This window comes from Enhydra lutris, unplaced genomic scaffold (assembly GCF_002288905.1).
Source record: "Enhydra lutris kenyoni isolate GAN:26980312 unplaced genomic scaffold, ASM228890v2 scaffoldscaffold4, whole genome shotgun sequence".
Taxonomy (NCBI): Eukaryota; Metazoa; Chordata; class Mammalia; order Carnivora; family Mustelidae; genus Enhydra; species Enhydra lutris.
Window position 1 is genome coordinate 24,167,307 of NW_019154088.1, and position 8,872 is coordinate 24,176,178.

An 8,872-nucleotide genomic window follows, 5' to 3' on the forward strand; every position below is an offset into this window, starting at 1 on the left:
TTTGAGTCCTTCTCATGCTTTAATCCCTCGCCCTTCTGCCACCAGCTGGAGAAAATTCTGCTTTTAGAGAGCTCAAGTGATCAGGTTAGACCTACCCTTTCTGAGGAGTAACGTTGATCATATCTGCAGGATCCCTTGTGCCCTATAACCTGGCATAATCGTGGGAATGGCATCTCCTCATATTTCCCAGGTTCCACCCACACTCAGGTGGAGAGATTATACAAGGCTGAGCTCACCATGGTCATTTTGCACATTCTGCCTACCACAGACAGGGTCATGGGTGGGATTGCTCCCCTAAGCATTTTGGGAAAGGTCAGATGTGTGAATTTGGACATAGTGCAATGGACCGAAGCGTGGTCAGTGACCTCAGTCTAAGGGAGGTCAAGGCAGCAGCAGAGCCCAAATTAGAGAGGACAGCTGGACTTTTTGTGTTGTGTGTTTGTGGGATGGGAGAGGCAGTGTGAGGAAGGGGGATAGTGGGAGTGAGCTGTGCAATGAGGGGAAGGTGCTGGAAAGTTATTTGTTATGATATAAGCCTTATGAACAGATGGCCCAATGGGTGTAGAAAGAATGTTTCTTTTCTTGGGGCAGCCAGAGCTGCAATAGTCAATCTTCTGACCAATTTTTTCAAAAGCTTCCCCATATTCCTCAGTCTGGCATTCAAAGGCTTCCCTTTACAGGCTCCCGTGTATATTCCAGCCTTATTTCTCACACATCTTCTCATGCTGACATTTCAGTAGAATTGGGATGTAGTGAAATTGGTAACATAGTGGAGGATCGATGCTGGCCAATTGTTCCCAACAGGTGGTGCTGAATTTACAGCAGTGTGTGGTCTATCTCCAGTCTTGAACACCTCGAAAGCAGACCATGCCCGGAGTAGTGCTCAAACAGGCACCAATAATATTTGGCATTTGTGTTTGCCTTGCTGTGTATACTCCTCTTTCCCCCTCCTCCACTGGCTAATCTCTGTTAAATCTGGAGTTTCCAGCCTCTCAGCTTTGGCTCAGGGAGGACTGCTTCCTGAGCCCTTGTGAATGCTTTCCCTTTCCAGCAATTGTAGAAGAACCAGCTGCCAATCCAATCAGAGGGGGCCCCATGCAAATGTGAAAATATGGGGCTCTTGTTCAGATATGATGAATTCCAACATGGCGGCTGCAGAGCATGGAAGCGAGCATGGCCACTGTGTCCTGGCACAGGTCCATGCTCACTAAGCTGCCCTCACTTGAAGGCCCTCCCATTTTTCCTCAGTCCTGCATACATCCACATGGTAGATTCTCAAAAATCGCTGTGAATGACAGCCAAGGATTTCAAATGGGCTGGCATGATATGCCATGCTCGAAAGTTCTCTTCATCTGTAGTCATTGCATTGAAGTAAGTCTTGGGCTTAATGCATGGTATAAAAATGCTAACAGACATGTTTGGTACCTTAAGCAGAAAATGGCAGCTTAGTATAGGAAACATCATCCTGACTCTGAAATATGGAATCCTAATGGGTAAGATCATGGAAGGGTCACACAGTAGGGAAGGTGAGAGACTTCTTTTTTGGAGATGCAATACTTCCTTAGGAAGTTGGGTGGAATGAAAAAGTAGAAATTTGCCACCTAGCAAATATGAGAGCTTCTAGGCTTTTCCCAAGGGTGGAAAGGCATTCTCAAAAGCACCTTGGAGTAGGGCTGGCACAGTGGGGCTGGGGTGGCATAGGACAGGGGCAGGACAGAGGTACTGGCTTTAATACAACAACTCTCTAACAAGCTTTAATAATGAGCAAGGCTGCATTCTGCCTTCCCATCCTGGGTCTGACAGGCCAGTGAGAATTATGAAATGGCCGCCGGCAGATGAATGGGGATTGCCTCCGCCATCTGTCTTCTAAATGATCCTGTAGGTACAGCTATTATTTCAGTCAGACACTGGCAGGCGGGCAATTGTTCACAGCCTCTGTGAAGAATAGCGGCTGTCAAGAGTTTGGTTAGTGTTACGACTTCCCACAGACCTGTTTTTAGCTGATGTGAGACCTTAAAACATGGAGGGGACACAGGACACAGGGGCTGTGGCTGAAGAGGAACTTCTAGTGGGCTTTATTCTCACTGGGGTCACTCTATCCCACTCCCCATATATGTCCCTCCTGCTCCTCCCTCCCTCCCTCCCCAAGCCTCCTCTCCCCACGATGTTTCTCCTCCTTTCTCCTTTTTCCTCTTCCTCTCCAAACTACACAAATATCTGGGGAGAAAAAGCTTTGTTGCCTCTGGGTGGCCCTTCCAGCATGAAGGGATGGAAGTGTTGGGGTAGAATGTGCCAGGGAGACAGGAGTGAAGTCACTGCATTTGCCCCCTGAGGCCAGCTCTGGAATCCCTGGTGACATGACCCCAGGAAAGGAGGGATGCAAAGGGGAGCTTAAAAAACACAGAGCAGAGAAGCCAACAAAAGACATACAGCATTAAATATTGTGTCAATCCTGGCTAATAAGGTGGCTGGAAGATAAGCCAGTCAGAAGACGCGAAATCTCCTCAACAATCCCCCAAAGGCAGGCGTGAACTTGAGCACACTCAATAGCTCCCTGTGATTTGATGATCTCATTTAACAGCATTTGAATTTTTACCCCGTTATGGACCAACTTGAGTGACATGATTCAGCCCATACTGGGATTGACATGACAGATGGATTCAGAGTCCCCACACACCTCGCTCACCTCCGCACTCCAAAGCACGGTCCCTCACAGAGTTGAATAGAGTCCCACTGTCCAACCCCTCCCTGGAGCCCCAGATGTCTTTGAGAGGATAGCACCTTGAGCATCAGGTTCAAGGGCAGAATCAAATGACTGCTCAGTAAGCCTGGTAAATATGGCAAAAGCAGCCCAGAATTTACTGTTTTCCCCGTTCAACCTCACTTACATTCTCCGTTCTCCTCTCCAGCTCCTCCCTCTCTCCCCTCCCTCAGCTCTCCACCCACTACTTCCATCCTGCTCACAAGCAAGGCTGAAAAACAAAACAACAAAACCCTTCTGGGCTGCTCCAGCTGCAGGAGGTGCCATACATTAAAATCGCTGTATCTCATTAGACAATGTAATCTAAGTTTCCTTACTTTGTGCCAGGAAGAGAATCTGGGAACTGTATATCAAGGATTACTGAGATGTCTGTTTTGCTCACAATCAACTGAAGGTGTTCTCTACTGGGATTTTGGTGGCATAAAAAGTTGGCGATCATTTTCTATTTTGTGTTGAGATTCAGGCTCAAAGCTGTTCGTAACATGGTGCAGCATGTCCAGTGGGTTTTCTGGCTGAAGCCCTGCCATTCAAGTGACGGTGTGGTTGTTCACAAATCTGAGTGCTCTGGAATGAGAGGAATCCCGATTTATGGTCAAAGCAGGACAGCAGATATGAACCTGGCTGTCCTGGACAAACTGGGGGTACAGTCCCCTGCCTGTCACAGAAAGGCCAAATAGGAGGGGGAAGTATTTCATTTCAAGCAAGGATGAGGACCTCTTCTGGAGTGTCTAAAGCCCTAGCTGAATTTGTCACCCATTGGGCATCTAGTGGATTCTGCCTTGAAATTTTATATCTCCTTTAATGAATCTGTCTTTGAGATTGGGGTCTGGATTCCTCTTTCCATCCCCCAGGAGAGATCCACAGGCCTCAGTAAATGCTGTTGATCAAGATCAAGTTTGGCATGAGAGGATCTATTGACTGTCCCTGGTTTCAGAGGGACACAGCCACCCCACACCTTGGGGGAGATCCCTCCTCAGAGCTTCAATGCTCACCTTGGGGGTTAAGGACTATTTTGGTTTCCTGTCGCTTCTGTAACAAATGACCACAGACTTAGCAGCTTGAACCAATACAAATTTATTATTTTACAGTTTTAGAGGTCAGAAGTCCTCAAACCAAGGTGTTGGCAAAGCTGCATTCCTTCTGGAAGCTCTAGGGCAGAATCTGTCTCCTTGCTTTTTCTAACTTCTGCGGGCCAGCTGTGTTCCTGGATTTGTGGCCCCTTCCTCTACCTTGGAGGCCAGTAGTCGAACATCTTGCTATCTCTCTGCTTTCCTCTCACCCAGCTTTTCCTGACTCTAACCCGCCTACCTCTTTCTTATAAAGACCCTTACGATTACATTGGGCTCATTGGATAATCCAGGATAATCTCCCCATCAGAATTCTGACTTTAGCAAAGTAGGAAATTAGATCCTTTGCTGGAAGTAAAGGATTTTGCCAAGAGACTTGGGGAGAGTGGCGAAGGTCTGGGAGCCGTGTGCCAAGATGCCTGAGATGATATGTCAGGCAGGGTTCAGGCAGAGGAAGAGACCATGCCAGTTATTGGAATGGGAGAAATTTAACATAGATCATTGTTAATTAGTAAGCAGGAGTGAACTGCTAAGGGATCCAGAAGCAGCGGTGCAATGGTGAGGGTCCAGCTCCAGCGTCACAAAGCAGGGGGTGGGGGGAAAGGGGGGATTTAGAACCAGGCGCAATAAATCCATAATGGCATAGATGAATAAAAGTGTGGCCCAATACGGCAGATAAAGAATTTTGTAGTTTAGAAAACAATGATCCCTTCTTTCCTTTCCAGATTCAGAATCCGTAGAGAAGGAAAGGACCGAAGAGTTCAGGAAAACACACTGCTGCCAGAGCTGGATGGGGCAGTGGGAACGCCCGCCAGTATCAAATGTAAGATAGGCAAAGAAAAGGCAGTGACTGTTTATTGCATTCGTTTGCTTGAGGGAATTTAAGTGGCCCCTGACTACTGTCTGCTGCCTTCCAGAGGCTGGAGAAACTTCCTGTAATTGAACTGCCCTAATGGGGATAGCTAGGAGGGTGTGGAGTGGGTGCTTGAGGCTGGTGGCTACAGAGAGAGGACCTAGGGGGCTCTGTGGGAGGGAAGCACAGCCATTTGAATCTTGATAGATGGGGACAATTTGCCTACAAAAATGTGGTCTCAGTTTATATGCCCATTCAATAGTATTTGCTTATTGACTGTCATCAGCTTTTGAATGCTACTTTTTACAAAATTTGCATTGCTCAAAGATTGAGGCTATCTTTTCATGTTTAGCTACTTGGATTTTTGGATCCTCCCCCCCCCACCCCGTGAGCTCCCTTTGGTGTCTTGCACAGGGATTTTAACCTGAGGAAAGAAAGGTTTACTTATGTAGTGAGAGTGTCCTGTGTGCCTAATAAATCGTGGGTCCTGGTGCAATCTGGTGAACGAAATAGCCATGGTCCAGAGATGAATGTGGGCCAGACAGTAGAGACGGAAACACAGGCCTGAGTACACATTTGGGGGTTGTCCTCTAGAGGCGGTGGTCAGGGAAGGTCTTTCTGAGGAGACATGCAAACGGAGAGTTGATAGAAATTATGCACTATGTGGAGAGCTGGCGAAGGAAGTAATCTGAACCATCAGAGCAGGTGAGGATTTTCAGGTGCACAAGGACCTGGCATGTTGGGGGAACAGGAAGATGCCTGGGCCAATGACAGCGCAGTGAGAAATGAGGTGGGTTTATTCTGGGTCCTGACTAAATTCAGGGGCAGACCTGGGCCCTACATTCAAGGCTTTCTTCTCTTAGTTATAAAGCCTACAATGAAACTTTGGGCCAATGTCTTTTGTGGCCGTGCTTGTGGAATTAGTCTTGTGTGGACTTTGAAAAGCCCTCATCTGTGGCAAAGCAGGACAACTATGGATCATTCCTCCCAACAGCGGACGGGTTTGAATAGTTTGAGCAGATACAGTGCTTTCCCCTAATTGTCCCTTCCTGTCACTCATATTTTGTAAGGGTAATATTCTTTGGAGTTAATGGCTAGCCCTCATGCTGCCACAGTAGCCTCCTTCTGCCTTTTAATTTGCCCTCACTCCACCTCAGGGAGGAGGAAGTGAATAAGGGGGAACACAGAATGGGGTCCCAGTGGGGTCGACCATTCCTCCCAGAATGAGGACCTAGTAGAAAAACAGTGGTGCACACTCCCTTCCTCCTGTGGGTCTTTGAGCTCTCTCCTCCAACATCACTGGGGACTTGTTTGTGCCTGAAGGCTGGCTTCTCTCTCTCTCTCTCTCTCTCTCTCTCTCTCTCTCTCTGTGTGTGTGTGTGTGGTGGCTCACCCACCAAGGAGAATGTGGCTGGTCCAGGGGAACACAAGCTTGAGTAGGTGGCTTAGACCAGCTGAGCATTAGGCTTGAGGAGAGTCAGGTGTGCCTTCTTCCTGGCCTTCCTCCTGCTGTTGCCCAGGAGTGGTACCCTCAGAGGGAAATACTGAGCTCGCTTCCTGGCAACCCCCAGTCAGGATAATAATGCTGCTCCCAGTGAGTGGAGCTGAGGAGTGTCAAGTCTTCCTTGTGTCTAAAAGAATGTCCTCAGTTCACATTCTTCTATCAGATCAGTGTCCTGTCTCTTGAATAACTAATTACCATTCCCTTCACATCTACTCACTGAATTCCCAAGATCTCAACTATTTCTGTGACTTTCTCCATGTTAATCTTATATTAGGACAACCAGACACAGTAGGGACCTGAATGGTTCCTGAAATTTTGTTTTGTTCATTGTCAACAAGACTTCCCAGGTGGATGGAGAACAGGTTGGTCATCAGGATGTCAGAACACTCAGGTGTTAGCTGTGGTCCTGGGGTGAGCGGTTTCCAGGCCAACCTGTCCAACACAGTGTTCTCCCTCAGCCCCTGGAATGCCCTGGGTCTTTCCCCTTGGGGGTTGCTTTGAAGCCCAGGTGTCCCTTGCCCTGAGCAGTCAGGAACTGTCTCTTACCATGGTCTTTGATTTACTTCCCATGATGGCAAGTGGCATCAAACTATCTGGGGGGGATTCCTTTTCCTGGGAGAGCAGGGAGAGGGCATGATAATACCATCTAGCATGCAGAGTCAGATCTATAGGGGAAGAGGAGGTGGTAGAGAAAGCAATCCCTTAGGTGTTGGGTGGGGACAGTTGCAGACCAGAGTGTTAACGAGTGACACATACCTCTTTAGCCTCTGTATTTCACAGAACTCCTTCACATTTCACACCTCACTTCATTCACCAGCACTGTGAGGCAGGCAGGATGTAGATTATTTTCCTTTGAAACATGAAGAACTAGATACAGAAAAATGATGTAATTTGCCTGAGGACGGAGAGCTAATGACAAAGCCAAGAGGCTCTCTGCCAGGAAGGATTCTAATTTACTTTTAAAAAAGAAATTTCTGTGGCTTGCAGTTTGTTAAAAAACAATTCCTAGTGCAGTTGTTACAGGGGTAGAGTTTGGGATTTGGTTGCGGGATTTCCTGGCTGTTGTATCCAGCCAGGTCCTTCTTGTCTGGATGGTCCTTTACCAATGGCTTAGTTCCCAATAGGGTTGGATTTACTTGGACCTCATAAGTAACAGCACTGTGACAACAGTACTCTGACATCAGTTTTTCTGGGTTCTTCTTCTTTCAGCCGAGTGCCTAAAAATGCTTCCCAAAAAGGCATGCTACACTGAGGTATGAATTACTTCCTTTTCTCTCTTAGGGCTATTTTCACTCTAGGCCCAGGTTCCATTTGTGGAGTAAATGGTTCTCTTTAAGATACTCTTAATTTAAGTCATTGAGGAATAGTTTGAGTTCTTTAAGTTTTTTTAAAAAGGAGCATGAATTACTGTTCCAAGGCCACATCCCATAATCTCTGAGGCCACAAAACAATTTCCATTCCTATAGTTGAGGGCATAGACTATAGGGCCAATTTATCTCACTCTTGTCTTTTATGAATTTAGTCTTTTTGGAAATTTTCTCCAGAAAATGGAGTTTGCATTTGGGCCATGAGCCTCAGCTGGGTATATGAAATGTCAAGGGTTCTATGTCCATGGATCATAAAATGGCCAAAGAGTCCTAGAAAATGCGGGCCTGTGTGTCCTGTCAACATAGACTTAAGGAAAACTTATCCATTCTTCTAGCCAGCAGTGCAGTCTCACAGGCATGACAAGCCTGTAAGTTTTACTACTTGATTTTGGATCCATCACAGAGAAGAAGCCTGCCGCCCAGCTGACTGGCACACATGGTGCCCTTATGGGCCAGGTATGGGGCTAAAGGCTTTACATTTGTGATTTCATTTAATCCTTGTAATAACCTGGGAAGTAGACCGTCCCTTCCATTTTAAAGCTAAGAAAACAGGTGCAGAAAGAATCAGTATCTTGCCTGAGACCACCCACGTACTAGGACTGGAGTTGGAATTTGAAACAGGGCAGGCCTTCCTGGGATCGCTTCATAACCACAATGCAATGCTGCCTCTAGGAAACCACCACAAGGGGGCGCCCTGCCCATGTCCGCACCAGTAAAAGCTGTGCTTTCTTTTTCCTCCTTGGGGTGTGGGGTGGATAGGAGTCACGTATTCTTTTCCCCCACAGTTTCTGTCCAAAAGCCGAGACCCCGCCCGATAGTGGACAGTTTCAGGCCAATGTAAATGCGGCGACCAGGACCGGCCACTGTAACTGCAGGTCTGGAACATTCCCTGAAGGTCGCCACTGCACTATGAAAAAAGCATGTTCAAAAGTAGGAACCAGGGTCGCCTGGGCGGCTCAGGGAGTTAAGCCTCTGCCTTCAGCTCAGGTTATGATCCCAGCATTCTGGGATGGAGCCCTGAATGAGGCTCTCTGCTCAGCAGGGAGACTGCTTCCCCCCTTTCTCTCTGCCTGCCTCTCTGCCTGCTTGTGATCTCTTTCTCTCTGTCAAATAAATAAAATCTTAAAAAAAAAAAAAAAAAAAGGTAGGAACCAGATTTGCCTTCCCAGGGTAGTAAAAAAAAAAGGATTAGTTTTAAGGAAAACCAACAGGAAGCTTCAGGCTTTACTCACCGAGGATGTGGTATTACAAGGACACAGAGTATTTGGTGCACATGGTCAGAGCATAGAACAGGAGCTTTCTTTAGAAATTGTGAATTGT